We start from the raw sequence: 10,790 nt of genomic DNA on the forward strand, positions 1-10,790 counted from the left end.
CTTATTATTACCCCTGTTGTTCTCTGGGATATGTAGTCTTCTTCTGTGGACTGCACATTCAATAGAAGTATCCATACTTTACATGATGTTATGATGTGGAATACTGATAGCAAAATTACAAAATTACAAAACCATGACAACTACCCAGCTCACAGGTTACCACACTCCGATTCTCGGATTTTGGGGCCCAATCTCTCCGGAGCAACAGCTCCGTCTCTGGGTTTAAATAGGGGTGTACTGCTGGCACTTCGTCAACTGCGCAGGGTACCGTACACCAACAGCTCCCTCCCGAGACTCTCACTTTCGGCACCACAGCCGCTTTGTCCGTCTCTGGCCGTGCCCCTCGCGGGACAACGGAACCATGGATTGGGACTCCGCACTCACTTCGCACTAGAAGTGCATCTCAGCCACACACACTCAAGAGTCTCAACCCAAGATAAGAATTAAATTCCCTTACCTTGATCCATGCACGAAGTTTCCGGGTCTGCAAGGGTTAACACCTGTGCCTCCCTAGCCCCTTGGCTTTCACAGAGTCCGTCCTTTGTGTAACAATCTCAGTGTAACAATCTCGGTTTCCTATCGGCTGTCCCGAGGAGTCACCTCACCACCCAGACAGGACCGCTAAAATCAGCGGAGTGCACTTATCCTGTCCAGTGCAGAGGGGGACACCCCAAGAAGCGATAATGATCCCGGACGAGCCCCCAAATTGTTGGAAATATCCTCAATAATTTTTGGTCAGGATGGTATCTCTGATAAAAAGCAGTTTTTATTCGCGATTGCAGTGGCGGGCGCCCCGATGGCAGAAGCACACCTATGGACATGATGTTACAGTTTTTATACCTTGTCTCCCATACTGTTTCCCCTTTGATTGGGTATTCCAGGTTACACTTGTAAATTCCCGCGTTATCTTGTGTTAGTCAGTTGCTATCCCTGTGGTTTTGTTTCCAGGATGCCTGGTACTCTTATCGCGTTGATATGTTGATTTCCTTCAAAGCTTCTTTCATTCTGTCCCAGAGACCGTCGTTAAACAAAAAGCCTGGGTTGGGGTGATTCCAGTCCTTCCCATATCTCTTCAGGCACATCCTTAGGTATGGCATGACTTGTAGGTTTTACAGTGTATACAACAAAACGTTAAAACATATATTATTGCTAGTTTATATGGTTATATTGTTATTTTAACTTATCCTCTTTGGATCTTTTATCACTCAGGTCCTATTTGTCCAGCACCAAAAATAGTTTTATTTCAGATAACTGGACAGACAGGAGCTGCGGTCTTTATAACTATGATTTTTACCTAATAACTACAAATTTCTTCACTTATATATTCATATTTTGTTCTAAATGCAGAAACAACATTTGATTTCCACAGGTTCCAGAAACTGCAGTGGGGCTGCTACATACCCATCCCTGGAGACTGCGGCACACGCACCTGGGACTAAAACCTTCCTTAATGGATATAACTTCTCTTCCTTCTGATTACGTTTTTGTGTGCTTCTCCTTGCTACATTAGAATCTAGTTGCAGGGAGACTCCTCGCTAACGGGAGGAGGGGGTGCTTGCTCCTGGGGGCAGTATGGGGGTGGCCAAAGATTTAAGATTAATTAAAAAGGCCTGCTCCTGTGATTACACAATCCAGGGAGTGGCATATTCATATTCCTCAGGGTCCACTTGGGGTTTATTTTTTACCCATAGATTCAATTCTTAACATATCCAGTCTTCAAATGAGCCAAATACTAGCCACATTATTATATGGAAATTTCTTAGGGGTTTCCCTCCCCAGATCTCCATAAGGTAGTGTACCATTTTCTCTTTTCCCTTTTTGACGGGGAGAGCCCTTCCAATATTTGATCATTAGCCCTAACGGACTTTCTGGCAGTATGTCGGGCAACTTTCCCTTGCCGCCCATGGCTAGAAGGACCTTGCTTTTCTCCTGTCCCATCTTCTGGGGCACCTTCTTACACACACACACGTTCCCCTTGATCGTGGCTTGCTCCCTCTCAGGCTACAAGAACCGCACTACCGAAGGGTCCGCTCTCACTTGGCCTCTCAGAGACCTCTCACAGAGGCGCACCCCAGGATAACCAACCCCGACCAGACGGATCCACACAATACTTACTCAATCCTGGGTCTTCGTTCGGTCTTCATGCACAAATGATGATGGGGTTCTGCAGGTTCTTTTGCTCACTCTCCAAATTTAGAGGGGTTCGGAGATCTAGTATTTGCAGCAGGAAACCCCCAGCTCAGGGCTGCCTGCTACTGAGGGCAGGGCACCTCCCATCGCGAGGGAATCCCACAGCAAAGGAATCTGGATCTGAGTCACGGCACCAAATTGTTATAGGTTTTCATGACAAAACCAGACAAAGTCTAGTGTGATACATAAAGGGATAGCTTTATTCAATTAAGCAAGGTGGTAAAGTGAGCAAAACAGTGCTGGGCGCCAAGGGGAGTCTACACTCTGCCAAGCTTGCAATTTGAACAAAGGATCGGTTCTGCATTTATACAATTCTTATCTCTTGTATAAATTTCAGTCATTCTTGCGGCTGCGCAGGTTAATGCTGGGGTCGTAGGTTGTTGCGGGGGGATGCACTTTCTTGTCTCCTGATGGTTGTGGGGGGTGAAAGTCAGCAGTCTTTTCTGTTGTTCATTGGTTATTTTCTAGCAGCTTATTTGCCCTGGCAATGAGTAGTTTGCAATGCCTGCAGCCTCTTAGTTTCCCCCTTTACAACATGATTTACATTTTACAACACTGTTTACATTCTAGGACACCTGAGAAAGCACCATTGAGTTTTGATTTGACTAACAAACTTAACCCTTAACTATCACAGTATACGGAAGTATAATTGAGGGTATGTGGAAGTGTAAATGAGGGTACAAATAGTAATAGTAATAGTAATAGTAATAGTAATAGTAATAGTAATAGTAATAGTAATAGTAATAGTAATAGTAATAGTCTCGTGAGGGTTGGAAGAGACCTTAGAGATCATCGAGTCCAACTCCCGGGATTCGAGCCTCTGTGCTGCAGAGCGGCACTTCTACCACTTGCGCCACAGGGGGGATTCGAACCCTGGGCCCTGGTGTTGCAAGGCGGCATTCCTACCACTGCGCCACCAGGGCACACAAATAGTGGAATAGTGTACAAAGGAAACAAGGTTAAAGAGAAAGTGAGTTTATCTGTGCTGGCATGAGAGCAACCCCCCCGCACCGTTCCCCTGCAAGCACTCTCAGAGTAGGAGAGAGAGCCGTGGTCAGAGACTGCTGCTGTAAACAGCGAAGAGGGAGGTGGAGATGACAGGGCACTTGAAGTGAGAATAGTCTTTACGTGCTGTCATGGTTTTGTAATGTTGCTGTCAATATTAAACATCATAATGACTTGCGGAATCAAACTCTATAATCCAGAGATTGGTTATAAAGCAGGTATGTTTATTTCAGCGTTGTGCAGCACAGGGTGCAAGGGGGATAGCTCCAACCAAACTTGCACACCGACTTTTAAAATCGTGACTCAGATATAGGTACATCTAATACATAGTCAATGATTTCTCGGAATTCTGATACATATTCAATAGTTCTTTAACATGCAGACCCCCTCTTGTTATCGCCCATCTTATCAGGGAGATGCAACTCCTCTTCTGGTATTTAAAACATCTAATCTCCTCCTCGCCTGATGTCTTCAGGGAGGTCTCACTCCTTATCTGCATCCTTCCTGCTCTCCCAGACCCATTGTATTCTAACTAACTAGATCATTCCTCTACAAACTACATTTAACTATCCCCCTTTAGCCCCTCTTTATTCCGAAATCCAGCAGAGCCTCTGCTTCTTGCTTCACTGTTCAATAACATCATGTGCATCATGACACTTACACCCCAGATGGAATAGTTAATTTTACAATGGCTAATTTCACAATTGGTAATTTCACAGCAGCTAACTTTACAAACAACACGATGTTCAATCCAGTTTCCAGGCTGTCTTCTCAGATTGCCTCACACTTTTCAAAAACCGAGAAAATCTGTCACGGGTTACATAGATCTACCTGTGCCCGTGACAAGGGACAGCCGCCCCGTAGGGCCCCCGGTCCAAAAGGGAAGGGAAAAGGGGAATGGGAAAAGAGAACAGCATCAGCAATCTAAGGAGGAAAACTTATTTTACTAAATATGGTATCGGAATACAAGATAACACAATATAATACAATATGATTGATGTTGCCTTGAGCAAGGTAACCTTAAGAATCACGTCCCTCATTGATAATGTGCTTTTGACGGCCCCATGACCAAGTTACATGCTGATTACACCAATATGGTGAGCTGTAAAATGGCGTTTATTTGATTGTGTGAGTCCCTTATGTAGGTTTCATTTACACCTCTTATACATATGCATGAAACCTTCTACATATACATGACTCCATCTACATATGCATGACCGAGCAGGGGAGGGCCTGTCGCATTACAATACAACAGATTGAGGCTAATAAATCAAACAAAACAGAGAGAGAGAGTCCCCGAAAACCGAGAGGCCTACTGTGAGCTCTAGGCGACATGGCTGGAATGCTTCCCACTGTCCAAGAGTCCGAGAGAAAGAGAGCTCCAGCCTGGGAGCGAGATTATATATGTCCTCCTCCCATGACTTACCTCTGACTGCGAAGTCCTCTGGGATACGTAGTTTTCTTCTGAGAGCTGAGTATTCGGGACATTGTTATTCCATGGAACTGGAGTATGAACTTCTTAATGGTCCATATTGCACATGATGTTATGATGTGGAATATTGACAGCAACGTTACAAAACCATGACACGTGCAGAGATCTGGGAAACCCAAAATCCCAGTGTTAGCACTGGACGGCTCTGGAGAGGAGGTGAAATGTAATGATGAGAGTTTGCAAAGTGAGAAAGTTTGGGAGGATACAGGCTAAGGAAGGCAAAGATAAGCAAGGTGTAACTGGGATGTCAGGACTGAAGAGAGGTGTATGATGAAACAGAGATGGTAAGGGAACTGAGAAGAATAACAGCTGTTACTGTTGTGACGCTAGAGTAGGGTCGTAGGACCCAGAGATCCCCCCCAGGAAGAGGGCGGGGGGCTGGAAGAGACCAGGGAGGGTTCCGCTCCACTGGAATGAAAGCAGTGTGGAAACTGCAATGGGACAATGGTAGAGAAATCCTACCAAGCTGAGTGAGAAGGAACCACCTCTGATTGCAAAGCTGAACGATGGGAACTTGGGAAGTTTACCCTAGCAGATACACTGATGAAATTGCAGCTAGGGAAGCAGGATAAAGAAGTTTATTTTCTGGTGGATACAGGTGCTTCTTACTACCTGTAGATGGATTTGTAACAGTAGCAGAAGCTAGTGCCCAACAAGAAAACATTTTTTTTTTTTTTTGGATTAATTAAATATAAGCTAAGAAAACAAGTAGGAATACAGAAATTCTTGTACATGCCAGGTTACTCTAGCAAGAAATTTAATAAAACAGGAGCTAAGGGCCCAACAATACTGACTGATTAAAATTGTAATTCTGGATTTAACACACACTGTGAAAAACAATGTTGTACTCCCAGGAGTTACAGCAATCTCAAATAAGACACACTTAGGGGTGTGGGCATCAGGGCCAAAAATGAAGCCCTAAATAGAAGTTAAAAGCAAGAGCTAGCCCAGTCAGGGTAAAGTGGTGCCCTTTGAGGATATGTGACTATAGAAGGATAAAAGAAATAATAGATAATTTTTTTTGGACTTTGAATTACTAACTGAATGGGAATCCAAGTACAAAATCTTTCAAATTATCATAATGAGGGAAAATGATCGATTTGTCTTTCGAATCTACTGAACCAGGATCGAAACGTTCCTCCGGTTCCGGTCCATCCTTGTCTTTAACCAAGTTATGTGCAGGCTGCAGAGACGCAGCAGTAGACGACGTGGACGCGGCGGAGGGCGGCAGCGTCACGGCGAGCGACGTGGGCGGGGCAGAAGGCGGCAGCGACGCGGACAGCGGCGCTGGCAGAGCGGAGGGCGGTAGCGCGACCGGCGTCGGGGACAGAGCGGAGGGCGGGAATGGTGCCGGGGGAGGAGCGTCGGGGGAGGAGCGGAGGGCGGCAGCGCGGGGTGGGGTCGCGATTTCTCTTCTCCACAACCTGGGGAAGTGTCGGAGCAGCGGTTCGAATCCGGGCAGGGGTTGTTTTCTGCACCGAGAGGCAGCGGCGGGGATGGGAGGGAGGGCAATAGGGAACAATCGAAAAAAAGTCTTCCTTGTCTAATTTGTTTAAACCCTTCCGTTATTTGGTGCCAAACAGATAAAAGTTTAGCAGCCATTCTGTCTTCAGTAATAGAAGCCTCCCAGAGTTTTGTGCCAATTTTGTCCCAAAGGTCTCCATCAATAGAGAACCCAGTTTTCGGAAACTCAGGGACAGTTTTGCTTATCCATTTAAGAAAAGTAACTAATGCTGAAGTAGATACTGGCTGATCCTGAAACTAGCTGTAATAGTTTGAAATGTACTTGTTGCTCCCTCATTATTGAACTTCCCCACTAGTCACGGAACTGGGCCGAACCAGCCCATCAATCGTTGACACATGTATACAATTAGCCAGAAAATAAAGACTGAAGAGCATGGATTTCCCTTTGATGAGATAGATGGGTGTTAATGGTTTACGGGCTGGTTTGGCCTGGTTCTGTGACTAACAGAGCAGAGCAGTCTGTGGATCCACACTTCTGGAAAAGGGGATAAGGGAAAAAAGCGTAGAGAGATGGGCCCCAAAACAAAACAGCGGCAATGATCTGAGGAGGAACAAACTAAATTACTAAATAAGATATCAGAGTGCAAGATAACATACTATAATATAATGTAATTAGAATTGAAGCTGATTGTAGAGAGTGTTTTTTACAGCTAGTTAGCTGAGAAGGGTTGTAAACACAGTGCAGTTAATCAAGCAGCCATACCACCTGCAAGGGCAGCGTGAATGCCCTGGGATGGTGAGAAACTAGCCATGGTTCTGGGAACTCAGCAAGGGAGTAGCTTTCAGTTGATAACAACAAGCTGTTAAGATACTCGGGGATGGTATGTAATTGGGAACCAACGATGAGCTCCACTTTTGCAATATGTATGAGCTAATTATCCGTATTATAAATGTACACGCAGCCAAGCAATAAACGAGATTAGCTGATCATATGTCAATGACAGGTGTGGTCGTTTGCTTTTCTCCCGCCTTTCTTCAACAGCTGATAAATCAAATATAATGAGAGTGTCTGAAAGGTGGAAAGGCCTCACCACAATGCTGAGGTGAGATGTGCAGTGTAGTCAAGCAGCAGGGTGGAGAGCCAAAGAAAAGGAAGGTCACATGATCTATGAAAGCTTATATTCCCTCTCTGAATGCCAAGTCTTCTTGGGTATGTAGTTCTTCTTCCCTTCTGGACAGGCACCTGGAACTGGAACTTTAACTCCCAGTGCGCTACGAGATGTTATGATGTGGAATACTGTTAACTCAAGATCATAAAACTATGATACCCACACCCGGAGAATGGAAATAAGGGGAACGGGAATAAGGGGAATGGGAATGGAGATGGGCCTAAAAACAGAATAGCAGTAATGATTTGAGGAGGAAAGCTAATTTAACTAAAAAGATATCGGAATATGAGGTAACACAATATGATACAATTGAAGCTAGTAAATCAAATAAAATGAGAGTCTGAAAACTGAAGGCCTAAGTCTAAGTAAGCTGAGGCGATATGGCATTCACAACAGAGATGAGCCAGACAATCAAGAAGGGGGGGTCTTGTGATCTGCGAGCAGTTTTTATCTTTCTTTCTGAGAGGAAACAGTAACAGAACAGCAAACAGTCCTCTGGGAGATATAGTTCTTCTTTTCTGGGACAAGTACCAGAACTAGAGCATTAACTCTTTAACTCCTAGTGCACTACATAATATGATGTGGAATACTGATAACAAAAAAATCATAAAACCATGATAGTGGGAACTGGCAAGAACAGATATGGAGAAGGTTAAGGAACTCGACAAGTTCATTGTCTTCAATGGCAGTCAGGCTTCCCAAGCCTCTCAGGTTCCTGAACCTCAAGGGAAGTTTCTCCCACTGTGAGCAAAGGTTAGGCTTGAGGCCACCATATGAACTTGAATATACATAATCCTATGGGGCCCAGTGAGATGCATCCCAGGGTCCAGAAGGAACTGGCTGATATAGCTGCCAAAACACTATCATATTTGAAAAGTAGTAGCAGTCAGATGAAGTAAGTGGTGACTGGAAAAGGGAAACACTACAACCATCTTTAAAAAGGATAGAAAGGAAGACCCTGGGAATTACAGAATGTTAAGACACCTCCATGCCCGGGAAGATCATGGGACAGATCATACATGAGACTTAGATGATGGGATTCAATATACCCTCAGCAAATTTGCAGATGATACCAAACTAAGCAGTGCAGTCAATATGTTGGAGGGAAGGGAAGCCATCCAGAGGGACCTGGACATGCTAGAGAAGCAGGTTCATGTGAATCTACTGAGGTTCAACAAGGCCGAGTGCAAGGTGTTGTACTTGGGCCAGAGCAATCCCAAATTATTATACAAACTGGGTGAAGAACTCCTTGAGAGCACCGCTGTGGAGAAGAACTTTGGGGTTCTGGTAGACAAGAAGCTGGACATGAGCCAGCAGTGTGCGCTTGCAGCCCAGGAGGCCAACTGTGTCTTAGGTTGCATTAAAAAAAGGGGTGGCCAGCAAGGAGAGGGAGGTGATTGTTCCCCTCTAATCAGCTCTTATGAGGCCCCATCTGGAGTACTGCATCCAGACCTGGGGCCTCCAGTACCGGAAGAACATGGAGCTCTTGGAACAGGTCCGGAGAAGGGCCACTAAGATGATCAGAGGGCTGGAGCACCTCTCCTATGAGGAAAGATTGAGGGAACTGGGCTTGTTTAGCTTGGAGAAAAGAAGGCTCTGGGGAGACCTCATTGTGGCCTTCCAGTACTTGAAGGGAGCATATAAACAGGAGAGGCAATGGCTGTTAATGAGGGTGGATAGTGATAGGACAAAGGGGAATGGTTTTAAACTGAGACAGGGGAGGTTTCAATTAGATATTAGGAGGAAGTTTTTCACTTAGAGGGTGGTGATGCACTGGAACAGGTTGGCCAGGGAGGTTGTAGATGCTCTATCCCTGGATGCATTCAAGGCCAGGCTGGATGTGGCTCTGGGCAGCCTGGTCTAGTGGTTGGAAACCCTGCCTGTGGCAGGGGGGTGTCAAATGAGATGATCATGATGGTCCTTCTCAACCCAGGCCATTCTATGATTCTATTCTATGAACATAAGAAGGACACAGACCTGCTCATGTAGGTCCAGAAGAGGGCCATGAGGATGATCAGAGGGCTGGAGCACCTCTCCTATGAATTAAGTCTGAGAGAGTTGGGGTTGTTCAGGCCTGGAAAATAGAAGGCTCCAAGGAAACCTTATAGCAACCTTCCAGTACTTAATTTGGACCTGTAAGAAAGATGGAAAGAGACTTTTTACAAGGGCCCGTAGCGATAAGGCAAGGGGTAATCATTTAAAACTAAACCATTTGATGGCAGACTACAACAGAGCTACTCCTTGCTCATTGCACGTGGAAAGCAAAAATCATTAAGCCATTACATGCATCCAGTTTCTTATTTCTTTGACTTTTTCAGGGGAAAAGAATATATTTAAGTGCCGTTAGTCGTCCTTATCTGCCTGCAGCTTCACAATTAGACCTTAGTTTCTCTTGAAGGCCTAGCATCATGAGGAGGACTCAAAATATTTTTTTACTCTGTAACTTGTTGATGTTGTAATAATAAGCTTTGAGAACTACTGGGTAGTCAGTAAACCAAGGTATTTTGAGATAAATTAGTAAAATCATTCTTGGCTCTTGTATCTAGAGCTATCACATATTTTGTGTGGTAGTCATTTTCAACTACAAGATAATGACTAGTGAACTGTTGGTAGTGTACATCTTTCCATTTCCCCTGCTGGGCTGTTTAAGCATGATCAGTAACAAAGGGAATGTGAACTTCCTAGGCTGATGGAGTCACCAGCCCGCTTCCTCTATCAACCTGCTCCTGCATCCTATTTATGCAAGACAGACACAAACCTCACAAAGCCTGCTCGGCTTTCTTTCTAGTGAGAATTGTTGCTGGATCCTGACATATGAGTTCCAGATAACTGTGAGATTAGACCTATCAGACTCCTCAGATTGGACAAAATGAAACACATTTGTAAACCTCTGGGAAACTGAAATTTTAGACTATGAATGATGAGGAGCACAGTCTATGGAACTGGGTTTACAAACTTTCAAGTGCATCATCAACTGTTTGACTTAGAGCCTGGGAAGAATGCATTTAATTCTCAGAACAGGGTGCAAATGACATGAAGATAGTATAGGAAAAAAAAAAAAAAAAGGCACTTTAATACTTCAGTGATGCAAAATACCACTATGGAATAAAAACTGAAAACCAAAGAGTGTGCAAAAGGAGTGTGTTCAACAACAAGCAGATAGTAGTTGCACATGAGTGGAAAAAAAAAAAGAAAAAAAAAGTGCAGAGTCAAAGCAAAAGAATTAAGATGAAAGAAAAAGAAAAGGAGACATGAATTGCCATATTAGTTGTGGTTACAAACTGTCTTGGAAAAAAATCTTTGTGGTTTGATTTTGGTGATAAAGGACTGGCTTTGTGCCTGGAAGGCACAGCAGCAGCTTTTCAGTGCAGCACTGTCTCAGATGATTCTCCAGGTGGAAAACAAACAAACAAAAAAAAAAGGCGGGGGGGGGGGGGGCACAGAGTTTAAAGATGGAAAAAAACATGGAT

The sequence above is a fragment of the Coturnix japonica genome, unplaced genomic scaffold (genome assembly GCF_054131305.1).
Source record: "Coturnix japonica strain WE unplaced genomic scaffold, WE-NBRP24 Scf099, whole genome shotgun sequence".
NCBI lineage: Eukaryota > Metazoa > Chordata > Aves > Galliformes > Phasianidae > Coturnix > Coturnix japonica.